The sequence below is a fragment of the Ornithorhynchus anatinus genome, chromosome 2, assembly GCF_004115215.2.
Source record: "Ornithorhynchus anatinus isolate Pmale09 chromosome 2, mOrnAna1.pri.v4, whole genome shotgun sequence".
NCBI lineage: Eukaryota > Metazoa > Chordata > Mammalia > Monotremata > Ornithorhynchidae > Ornithorhynchus > Ornithorhynchus anatinus.
The window spans coordinates 151,554,429-151,566,142 of NC_041729.1; positions in this window are offsets into that span (position 1 = coordinate 151,554,429).

Consider the following 11,714-nt stretch of genomic DNA (forward strand, 5'->3'; position numbering starts at 1 on the left):
ATTATTATTATTATTACCGCAGTGTGACTTGGGTAAGTCACTTAGCCTCTCGGTGCCTCAGTTGTTTCTGAGCTCCATGTGGGATAGAGACTGTGTCTAACCTGGTTAAATTTTATATACCCCAGTGCTTAGAACAATGCTTGACACACAGTAAGTGCTTAACAAGTACCATAATTATTTTTGTTATCACTTAAAAAATACCTTTAAAAAACAAAAACAGAAAAAACCCCAAATCGGTCATTCCTTATTTTGTACTTCCTAAAAGCCTAATACATTGCCTCATACCAAGTGAACAGTCAATGAATTGCTAAATAAATACATAAAACAACCAATCAATCAATCAGTGGTATTTATTAAACCCTTACTCTGTGCAGACCACGATACTAAGTGTTTGGGAGAATATAATATAGTAGCATTGATGGAAGTAATCCTGTCCCTCTTTTTTATTAACAGTGTTTGTTGTGTTTTAATTACTTGTCAGGGACTGTACTAAGCATTGGGGTAGATAGATGTTTATCAGGTTGGACACTGTCTATGTCCCACGTGGGGCTCATAGTCTTTATCCCCATTTTACAAATGAAATACCTGAGGCCCAGAGAATAATAATAATAATGGTATTTATTGAGCACTTACTAAGTGCCAGGCACTGTTCTAAGCACTGGGGTAGATACAAGATAGTTGGGTTGGACACAAAGGGCTCACAGTCTTAATCCCTATTTTACAGCTGAGGGAACTGAGTCCCAGAGAAGTTGTGACTTGCCCAAGGTTGCACAGCAGACAAGTGTGTGAATGAAGTGGCAAAGCTGTTACTAGAACCTAGGTTCTTCTGACTCCCAGACCCTTCGCTATCCATTAGGCTACACTGTTTCTCAACAGAGGATCACTCCTCAACGTGCTTACAATACTACTGCCCTGAAATAGGAACCGTTCCACTGATAAACTTATTGTTTCTACAGTTTATTTCCTCTTTACATAACTTCAAATCCTCTGAATTACTTTGTCAAGTCTCCTGTAGACTGTGAGCTCACTGTGGGCAGGAATGTGTCTCTTATACTATACTCTCCCAAGCACTTAGTACTTTGCACAAAGTAAATGAGCTCAATAAATACTACTGAATGAATGAATGAAAGTCCTTCAGGTGAGACTAGCCCAGGTTAAGTGTCAGATGTGAACAGGAAGGTCTTTACATAACTTCAAGTCCTCTGAATTTATTCAGACTCTATCTGCTGCTGGAGACTAGCCGTGCTACTTGAAGACTAGTCAGAAGAGGATGTCTGACTTCTTTTTATGGTATTTAAGTGCTCATTCTATGCCAAACACTGTTGTAAGCACTGGGATAGATCCAAGTTAATTAAGTAGGATGCAATCCCTGTCCTGAAACCATGCAGGGAGAAGAGATATTTAATCCCTATTTTACAGTTGAAGGAATTGAAACACAGAGAAGTTGTGACTTGCCCAAGGTCACACAGCAAGCAGTTGGCCAATCTGAGAGTAGAATCCTGGTCCTCTGACTTCCAGGCTCCATGTTGTTTCCTTTAGGCCATGCTGCTGATCAGCAGTAGCCTGACCCTGATGGACTCAACTTTTTCCAAATAATTAGTCAGCTCTGTCAGTTTGTATGGAGGTCCACTCAGCATTTTATTTCCAAAATGAATTTTTTTTTGCAACTGCCTCTTGATTCTTTGATCCAACCCCTTATGAAGTAAATTTGACTTCTCTATACATGCCTGACACTAAAAGTCTCCTTGGTTCATCAATCATCAGTCAATCTATCGTATCTATTGAGTTCTCACTGGGTGCAGAGCACTGTATTAAGTGCATGGGAGAGTATCATATCACAATATAACAGACACGTTCCCTGTCCACTATGTGTTTACAGTCTAAAGGGCTCAGATTTGAATTTCAGTGGAATCATTGATTATGGGGTTGCAGACACTGCTTCTTGGACTGCTTGGATTGCTGCTTAGACTGAAATCTCTGAAAAACGTCACTTTTGCAAGTGATTAGGGATGCATAGCATCAAACCTTCCTTTTCACATCTAACATTTAACCTGGGCTAGTCTCGCCTGAAGGACTTCCATTCATTCATTCAGTCGTATTTATTGAGCTCATTTACTTTGTGCAAAGCATGGTACTAAGTGCTTGGGAGAGTACAGTATAGTAGACCCATTCCTGTCCACAATGAGCTCACAGTCTAGAGGGGACTGGACAAAATAATTCCCTTACCCAATAGCTCATACATGAATTTTTACTCACCTCTCCCTTGAAACTTTCACCCTTCCAGTTTATTTCTTCTCTAGACGCAACATAGAACCAGTAGTGAGTTGGGAATTGGAAAGATGGTAACCTATCCATTTTTGTTTTGATATTTGGTCATTTCTTCATAAAATAGAAGTAGCATGGCCGGGTGGGAAGAGCACAAAACTGCAAGTCAGGAGATCTGGATTCTAATCCCAGACCCCCCTCCCTCACCCCAAACTTGCCTGCTGGATGACCCTGAGCAAGTCATTTAACTTTTCAATGCTTTTGTGTCATCATCTATAAAATGAGGATTAAATAAATCCATTCTCTCTCTTTTAGATTATGAGCCCCATATGGTACAGGGACCGTGTCCGATGTTCTCGGTACATAGTAAGTGCTTAACAAAAACCATAATCCTGTTTATTATTATCTATTAGCATGCAGCCCACAATCATCTACAGTAATGAGGATGATGATAGCTGTATTCATTAAGGGCTTACTGTCTGCCAAGCATTGTATTTAGTGCTTGTCAGGTACAACATAATCGGATTGGGCATGGTCCCTGTCTCACATGGGCTCAGTATTTAAAGGGGAGGGAATTTAATCCCCAATTTTCAGATGAGGAAACTAAAGCACAGAGAAGTTAAGTGACTAGCCCAAAGTCACACAGAAGGGAGAGCCAAAATTAGAACCCTGGTCCATTGACTCCCAGGTCTGGGCTCATTCTCTTATGCCGCGCTACTTAGCTATGCCAGACTAAGAGGCATGGATGACAAAAATAGTTTTTTTTTCCTCTCAAAACTATCAGCAAATGATTTTAAAGTGTATTGAAATTAACACACCTCGATAAGGCATTCATGATAAAAAGTTTAACCCAGAAGTAACCATTAATTTCATATAGCAAAAGTGATCAGGAGAAAAGATACTAAGGTCATAATAATAAAAAATAATAATTATGGTATTAAGTGCTTACTATGTGCCAGACATTATACTAAGCACTAGGGTGGATGCAAGCAAATTGTGTTGTACACAGTCCCTGTCCCCCGCAGGGCTCACAGTCTCAATCCCCATTTTACAGATGAGGCAACTGAGGCCCAGAGAAGTGAAATGACCTGCCCAAGACCACACAGCAGACAAGTGGTGGAGCGGGGATTAGAACCCATGACCTTCTGACTTCCAGGCCCGTGCTCTCTGTTTATGATTTTTGTGGCCCTATCGACCCCGAAGGAAGTGGTGCCGACCAAGATAAGTGGCAGATTCTGTCCTGTTTTCCATAGTCTCTCTGAATGTCCATTTGTTGGGGTCAAAACCAACAAAATTTGTAGGTCTCATGTGATAGCAGGGATCTAAGTCAGTCCGTCATTCAATCGTATTAATTGAGTGCCTACTGTTGACAGTGCATAATACTAAGAGGTTGGGAGAGTACAATATAACAATATAACAGACACAGTCCCTGCCTGCAAAGACCTTACAGTCTAGAGGGAAGACTTGCAGTGAGAAAGATCTATGACTAACAGCTAATGATACTTTGCCACTGAAAGAGAACGGAAGCAAAGCATGGTGCTTATCATTACAATCTCACTTCAAACAGGTTCTGAATCCAAGTAATAAATCATTCAATTGAATTTATTGAGCGCTTGCTGTACATAGAGCACTGTACTAAGCAGTTGGGAGAGTACAGTATAACAGAGTTGGTAGACATGGAAATTTACAGTCCCCGATTAGACTGTAAGGCCGTCAAACGGCAGGGACTGTCTCTATCTGTTGCCGACTTGTTCATCCCAAGTGCTTAGTACAGTGCTCTGCACATAGTAAGCGCTCAATAAATACTATTGAATGAATGAATGAATTTACAGTCCAGAGGGGGAGACAGACATTAAAATAAATACGAAAGTGTGCGTATGTGTTATGGGCCTGAGGGTGAGATAAATGTGAAAGCAACGTGACCTACTGGAAAGTCAGAAGGACTTGAATTCTAATCCTAGCTTCACTACTTTTCTGTTGTGTGACCTTGGGCAAATCACTTAACTTTTCTGTGCCTCAGTTACCTCATCTGTAAAATGGGGATTAAGACTGTAAGCCCCATGTGAGACATGAACTGTATCTAACCTGAATATCTTATTTTTATCCCAGTAACTTAGTACAGTGTCTGTCTCATGAAGAGTGCTTAACAAATACCATTTTTCAAAAGAATCAAATAATTAAAGAGTCTTGCCTTGTCTAATTCCATCTAGCTGTCTTCGACCCATAGCGACGCCACGGACACATCTCTCCCAGAATGCCCCACCTCCATCTGCAATCGTTCTGGTATTGGATCCGTAGAGTTTTCTTGGTAAAAATACAGAAGTAGTTTACCATTGCCTCCTTCCACACAATAAACTTGAGTCTCCTCACTTCACTCTCTCCCATGCCCAGCACAGGTGAGTTTTGATTTGTAGCAGATTGCCTTCCACTCGCTAGCCACTGCCCAAGCTAGGAATGGGATGGGTATGCCTCTTCCTAACTCTCCCTGCTGTAGTTGAGACTGGTAGAGACTGGGAACTCTCCAGTTGTGACCTTGAGAGGGGAGTTAAAGACAACAAATCCAATTTTAGGGAGATAGAAGGGAGAGGAAGCAGGGGAAAGGAAGGCTTGGTTGGGGAAGACCTCTTGGAGGAGTTATTTTAATAAGGAGAATAATGGTCAGTCAGATATGAAGGAAGAGGAAGTTCCAGGCCAGGGACAATACTTAAGGGATCAATGGCAAGATAGTGGAGATAGCAGAACTGTGAATAGGATGAGGTTAGTGGATAAAAGTAAGCAAGCTGTTTTGGGCTTTTTTTCTAATGATATTTGCTAAGCTCTTAGAATGTGCCAGATACTGTACTAAGCACTGGAGTGAACACAAAATTCATTGTCATATTTGTTGAGCACTCACTGTGTACAGAGTACTGTACTAAACACTTGGAAAAGTACAATACAGCAATAAACAGTGACATTCTCTGCCCACAATGAGTTTACAGACTAGGAGGGAGAGACAAAGACATCAGTACAAATAAATAAAATTACAGCTATGTATATAAGTGCTGTGGGGCTGGGAAGGGGAAGAACAAAGAGAGCAAATCAGGGCGACCAGAAGGGAGAGGGAGATTCATTCATTCATTCATTTATTCAATAGTATTTATTGAGTGCTTACTATATGCAGAGCACTGTACTAAGCGCTTGGAATGTACAAATCGGAGATGAGAAAAAGATTAAAAGGTCCATGTCCCACATGGGCTCACAGTCTTAATCTCCTTTTTACAGAGGAGGGAACTAAGGCACAGAGCAGGTCACGTAGCAGAGAAGTGGCGGAGCTGGGATTAGAACCCAGGTCTTTTGACTCCCAGGCCCGTGCTCTTCCCACTAGGCTACATTGCCTGTAGTCGGTTGTAGTAGAAAATCAGCGAGGTAAGGTAGGAGAGGGTCAGGTGATTTTTAAAGGTGACCATAAAACCTTACCATCGACTTTAAAGAATTCAATCATCTTGCCCCCTCCTTCTTTACCTCCCTGATTTCCTACTACAAATCAGCCCACACACTTCCCTCCTTTCGTGCCAACCTACTCACTGTACCTCATTCACAACTATTTCAATTCCGACCTCTCACCTCCATCCTGCTTTGGCCCGAAACACCCTCCCTCTTCATAACTGACAGATGATCACAATCCTCATCTTCAAAGCCTTACTGAAGCATACCTCTTCCAAGAGACCTTCCCGACTAGGTCCTCACTTCCTCTTCTACTACTCCCTTCTGCATTGCCCTCATGCTCGGATTTGCACCCTAATTCACCCCTCCCTCAGTCCCACAGCATTTATATACATATCGGTGTCATTTATATTAATGACTGTCTCCCCCTCTACACTGTAAACTTGTGGTCAGGAAAATTTCTACCAACTCTGATGAACTGCACTCTCCCAAGTTCTTAGTGCATGGCTCTGCACACAGTAAGTGCTCAATAAATACTACTGATTGATCAATTGATTGAGGTCATTAAAGAAAATGGTAAAGAGTTTCTATTTGATATGGAAGTGGATGAGCAACCACCAGAGAAGCTTGAGGTGACATAGACCTCAATTTAATTTAATTAGAGAAGGAGCGTGGAGTAGTGGATAGAACACAGACCTTGGAGTCAGAAGGTCATGGGTTCTAATCCTAGTTCTGCCACTTGTCTGCTGTGTAACCTTGGGTGTCATTTCACTTCTCTGCGCCTCAGTTCCCTCTTCTGCCAAATGGGGATTGAGACTGTGAGCTCTGTGTGGAACAAGGATGTGTCCAACCCGATTTGATGGTACCCATTTTACCACTTAGTACAGTGCCAGGCACATAGTAAGTATTTAACAAATATTATAATTATTATTATAGATCCAACTTTTTTAGAAAAATGGTCAGGTCAGCAGAGTGTACTAGAGACCAGAGTAAGAAGAGACAGGAGGCAGGGAGGCCAGTAAGGACCTCCTTGTTGACACAGTAGTCAAGGCAGGATAGGATAAGGCACAGATGGTTACCAATGTGTAAAACAGATGGGCTTCACTTCTTTATCCAAGATTGACTAATTTAAGAATACAGTCAGTGAAACAGATTAATTATTTAAATTTAATGTCTCATGCCTATCTGCTGGTATCTCTGGAAGGCAGAATGTCTGATTGGGCACCATTACACTTTGAGACAGGGGTTACTGACAGAGCACCTGGGGACCAATCAGAAGTCATACTTTTGCTACCAATTGAATCCGAGATAGCAACTGAGTTCCGCTTGTTCAGGTCATTTAATCATTTAAGTTCCCTGGTTTTATGGTCTGGTTTTAAGAATTTTTTTTTGGTGCAGTTCCATAAATTTTGCATGGTGGTATATTCAATTTTATTCCATAAAGCTGGTACAAAATAATCCATATGATTTTAAGCTACAGAAATTACCTCACAAATGGCCCCACGGAAATATGAAAACAGTATTCTACCTTCTTGAAATTAGGTCTCGGAAGAACAGCTGCTGGGCTCCGGCTGGAGAAGCAGGTGTGAGACCACCTAGGGCACCAGCAGGACATGTTTTCTGCTTGTACGAAAACCATAGCCGGGGACTGCAGCCCCAAGGATATTAGGCAGATTCAATAGCAACACTGAGATGAAAAATGATTGCGACTCACTTTTATTATAGCATTTGGGCTAGTGCCAGAGAAGCATGTTCCTCACATGGGTGAGTCACCTAACTTCTCTCTGCCTCAGTTCCCTCATCTGCAAAATGGGGATTCAGTTTCTACCTCCTACTTAGACTGTGAGCCCCATGTGGGACCTGATGATCTTGTACCTTGCTGAGCATTTGGTTCAGCATTTGGCATCCAGTAAGAGCTTAACAAATGCCACAGTTATTATAACTGTTATTATTATTATTTCCCCGCAACACAAGTGCCTAAGCAAAGGGTTCAGTCTGGACACAGTATGATAGGGTTTGTTTCGGGACTACCTTGATGTTTTTGCTTCTTTCTGTTTGGGGAGAGCTGTGTTGCGAAAATTCACATAAATGGCAATTAATTAGTTGTGGGGCAGGGCATAATCCATTGTATAACAGTACATTTCACTTGTTTTTACAAGAAAGAACATGTAATGTAAACAGAATGTGCTCAGGGGAGGATTGATTTAGAGTAGAAAGTGAGAGACGCTTGCCACCCGAAGATACGGACTCAGTCGCGGGAGGTCCGGGGAGGTTACCGCTCCTTGTGCCATCTCTGAAACTGCCCACAGCGGGAATGGTTCACCCTCCTTGTCTAAATTAGTCTGAGGGCATGACGAGCAGCCGGAAAAAAATGAGTATAGTCTTTGCGTCGACTTCCCGTGTTAACGTATGAGGGCCTCTGACTTCCTTCCTGAGGAGGCCTTTCGGCGTGTCAGTTCTGGGAGGCAGGCAACATCATGTCCACAGGACTGGATAAGACATTCCTCACACCCCCGTAAGAGCTTTTAAAGTTGGCTTGCATCTGCTTGTACCAAAATCGGCTTGGACCAATTTTTATCACTCCGAGCCTCCAATGGCAATTAATCTCCATGCTCTGGTTAATTTTAGAGTTTGTGAAGAGTTTCATATTTTATAGCATGAGAAAGGTGGACCAGGATTATGTGCTAAGGAAAGGTCTGAGCTGGCTGATTGCAGGAAGCTAGACATGGAGAGAAAAAACTCCCCGATTTGGGGTTTCTGAATTTCTTTAGGTTTTAAGGACATCTGGACTTGAGTGGGATAAAGATTTAATTGAATAAGTTGCCTACGGCAACTAGAAGTGTTGAGCTTATGATTCTGGTTGCCATAGGCAACCTTATTCAAAAAGTGTAGTAGATAAAGATTTTCATTTCATTTTTTAAAAAATCTCTATGCCTTTTAACACAGGAGCATAGTAAAGCAATTAAACAGTCAATCAATCCATCAGTGGTATTTATTGAGTGCTTAGTCGGTGCAGACCACTGTACTAAGGAGCCTATTGTTTCTTCAGTGGCTCACAGTAACATTGATTAAAATTTCATAAAATCAAGTAACCACTTACTTTCCTTAGAATCCAGCTGCCTTTAGTGAAGAAGAATGTAATGGCCACCACCAATCGCCAAGCTGATTGCCAAGCTTTTAGTACAGTGTTTTGCACAGCAGTAACTGATCGATAAGTACTATTGAATGAATGAATGAAAAACACCCAGTGGAGTGGATTCAGTTGCCCTCCTTTGAGCTTCCTGACACATTTTAGTAATCTATCGGTAGTGTTTATTGAGTGACTAATCAATAATATTTATTGAGCACTTATTCCACACAGAACACCGCACTAAATGCTTGGGACCATACAACACGATTAGGAGACCCAAATCCCTGCCTTTGAAGAGCTTACAGTCTAGTAGGGGAGCTAGACTTCTGTACTATGTCCTTGAGAGTGTACAATTGAGGTAGATGATAGAAGTACGTACTAGCACGTGGGCCTCAAATAGATGCTGCTACTGTTAATGGTGATTGTCGGTGGGGGTCCCTGGTGAATCCTGGGCCTACTCCGAAGTGAAAACTCTTCTAGGTGGTCGACTATCTATGATTATTCAGCTGTCTCTGACAGACCCCCTGAGCCACTGGAAGGAGCCCTTGGAATCTAATTTTGGAGAAGAGAATCCTTCCTTAGTTAAAGATAGAAGGGGTCAGTGTGTAGTGTCCTGACTTTGACAATCGTGATGGAAGCAGTGTGGCTCAGTGGCAAGAGCCTGGGCTTGGGAGTCAGAGGTCATGGGTTCGAATCCCAGCTCTGCCACTTGTCAGCTGTGTGGCTGTGGGCAAGTCACTTAACTTCTCTGGGCCTCAGTTACCTCATCTGTAAAATGGGGATTAACTGTGAGCCTCACGTGGGACAACCTGATTACCCTGTATATCCCCCAGCGCTTAGAACAGTGCTCATAATAAGCGCTTAACAAATACCAACCTCATTATTATTATTATTATTATATGAGCACGAGAATAACTTCTAAGTGATGTACTGGATTCTAATTTGCTGCTGTGGCTTTTCTACATTGGCTAAATGTGGTAGTGAATTCTCATTAGTTGTGGCATTTGTTAAGCCCCCACTCGGAAACAAACTAACCACTGGGATAGATATGAGATAATTGGATAGAATACAATCCCTGTCCAACCCCTCTACATCTACCTTTACATCAACCTCTAAAGGAGAAGGTGAATATGTATTTAATCCCATTTTACATGAGGAAATTAAGATAAAGAGAAGATAAGTGACTTGCCCAAAGTTACACAGTAGGCAAATGGCAGAAGGGAGCTCATTATGGGCAGGAAATGTGTCTGTTTATTGTTATATTGTACTCTCCCAAGTGCTGAGTACAGTGCTTTGAACACAGTAAGCACTTAATAAATACCATTGAATGAATGAATGAATGAATGAATTGGAATCCAGATCTGACTCTCAGGTCTGTGCTCATTCCACTAGGGCATGCTGCTCCTCAAATCTGAATTCATTTGCAAATCTGGAAAGACACGTATTCTTCAAAATTAAACCATAAAATAAAAATATTTTTACATGATTAGCACCTTTTAGATTGTTAGTACTTTGAGGGTAGGATTGAGTTTACTAACTCAATTGTACTCCCCTAAATGCTTAATACAGTGGTTTGCATTTGAGGCCAGGCACCATGGCTTATATTTTTTTAGTATTCTTCAAGATTGTCTAAGTATAGTGCTCTGCACACAGGAGACAGTCAACAAATCCTGATGACAATGATGATGAGGCTAAAAAGGACACGGAGGAGGAAGCAGGAGACAGTATTTTATTCATTCATTCATTCATTCAATCGTATTTATTGAGCGCTTACTGTGTGCAGAGCACTGTACTAAGCACTTAGCGTCTCTACCTCAATGAATGGTATTTATTGAGAAGTTGTTTCATGGTATTTGTTAAGTGCTTACTATGTGTCAGACACTCTTCTAAGTGCTGGGATGGATGCAAGCTCATCAATTTGGAAGTGGTCCATGTCCCACATGGGGCTCACAGTTGTAATCCCCATTTTACAGATGAGGTAACTGAAGCCCAAAGAAGCTGAGTGACTTGCCCAAGGTCACACAGCAGACTAGTGGCGGAGCAGAATTAGAACCAAGGCACGTGCTCTATCCACTAGACCACAGAGAGCACTTTGATAAACACTTGGGAGAGTACAAAAAAAAGGAGTTGGTAGACCAGTTCCCTGCACAGAAGGATCTTATAGTAGGGGAGACAGGCATTAAAATAATTACAGATATTGCTAAAATCTGCTTTTTCTTCTCTATCCAAACTACTACCACATTGATCCAAGCACTTATCCTAACCCACCCTGACTATTGCATTAGTCTCCTTGATGACCTCCCTGCCTCCTGTCTTTCCCCATTCCAGTTTTTGCTTCACGCTGCTGCCCCTCTCATTTTTCTAGAAAAAGTTTAGTCCACGTTGCCCCCCCACTCAGGAACCTCCAGTAGTTGCCCACGTACTTCGACATCGAACAGAAACTCCTTACCATTGACTTTAAGACACTCAATCAACTCGCCCCCTTCTACCTCACCTTGCTGCTTTCATGCTACAACCCAGCGTGCTCACTTCACTCCTCTAATATCAACCTACTCACTGTTATACCAATCTCACCGCTGACCTCTTGCCCGTGTTCTATCTCTGGCCTGGAACTCCCTCCCCCTTCATATCCGACAGCTATCCCCACCTTCAAGGCCTTATTAAAATCACATCTCTTCTAAGAGACCTTCAGTGACTAACTCTTCATTTTCTCACCTCCATCTCCTTCTGCGTTGCCCTTACACCTGACTTTGTACCCTTTACTCACCCCATTCTGAGCTACACTACACTTATGCTCATATCCATAATTTATTTTAATGTCTGTCTCCCTCTCTAGAGTGCAAACTCCTTGTGATCTGGGAGCGTGTTTACCAAGTTTATGATGTTGTACTCTCCC